Source organism: Alligator sinensis, unplaced genomic scaffold, assembly GCF_000455745.1.
Source record: "Alligator sinensis unplaced genomic scaffold, ASM45574v1 scaffold337_1, whole genome shotgun sequence".
NCBI classification, from domain to species: Eukaryota; Metazoa; Chordata; order Crocodylia; family Alligatoridae; genus Alligator; species Alligator sinensis.
This window is the reverse complement of record NW_005841927.1, coordinates 2,963,600-2,964,817: the sequence shown is the minus strand read 5'-3', so window position 1 is coordinate 2,964,817 and position 1,218 is coordinate 2,963,600.

Genomic DNA, 1,218 nt, shown 5'->3' with positions numbered 1-1,218 from the left:
CTTTCCGCAGCGCTGTTCGCTGTGACAGCTGCCCATCAACACTCGGGAGCTGAGGAATGGAGCTGCGTTCCCTTATCTCTTCCTTCCAAATGCAAAATCTCATTCTTTTTTTCTCTCTCTCATTCCCCTGACTGCTGAGCCAGTTCTGAAAGCAAGTGTGTACCTGGAAATATAGATGGGAAATGTCTCCCTTTAATCCAGGGCTTTTAATCCCAGTGCCTGGTATTTACATCTTTAATCTTTGATGCATGTAGAAATTATGAATTTCTTGATCCTTTTGGAAACGCACAACTGAGGTGATAGAAACGCGCTAGAAATTGCTGTGCACAAGCAGTGCGTGTATGTAATCACCACAACTCTTAAGGAGTAACAAAAACATCTCATTTTTATTAAGGATTTATTGTTCTTGAATTCAGTCCATGCCGATCCCTCTATCCCTCCTTTGGTCAGCAGGGTGTTTAGCCATGAGCCTCTCTACACATTTGCACAAAGATAGGAATTGGCTTCTTGGTCTCAAGCTGAAGGAGGAGGTAGCTGAGAGACGCTTCTTGGCAGAAATATGTCATAAATAAGGGAAGGAAGAAGGAGAAAAAAATAACAGCCCCCAGTTTACAGAGAGCAGATTAATGTTCTCTCTCCAAATCTTAGGTTTTTAAAGTTTGTTGGACCCTGGGATGTTCTAGGTTTCAGGTCCTGCTAAAGGAGCTGGCATTAAACTCCCAGGAGGAGGCTGCAGCCGAACTAGCTGAAGCTACGACAAGGTATGCGCTAAGCCAGCAGCATTGTCTGTAAATAGCTATGTGGCAGAGCTCATCTCTGGTCTCTCTGATGTGAACTAGAACAATTAATACTGGTTCCTATTGCCCACTGTACAGTCAGCAAGAAAATGTAACTGGCCTGGATGTGTACGCCCCCTCCACCTGCAGAGAAACACAGACAGCTGATTAGCCCTTGCTCCAAACAGCCGCACCTTTCCTCAGGCGGGGGCGTAGTGCTGTGGGGGGGGAACAGTTACTGGGTAAAAGTGGAAGTCTCTCCTAATTGGGGTTAGTTGTGGGATAAGGAGCCTTTCCCCTGGGCCTTGGGTCCAGTCTGGCTCAGGTGACAGATGACACCAATTGTTCCCCTGAAATCTGTCTGGTGGTCGATGGGCAACGAGCTGCTGCTCTCGGACCAGGCCCTGGTGGATAAACAGCCTCATGCAAAAGCCAGCAGCAC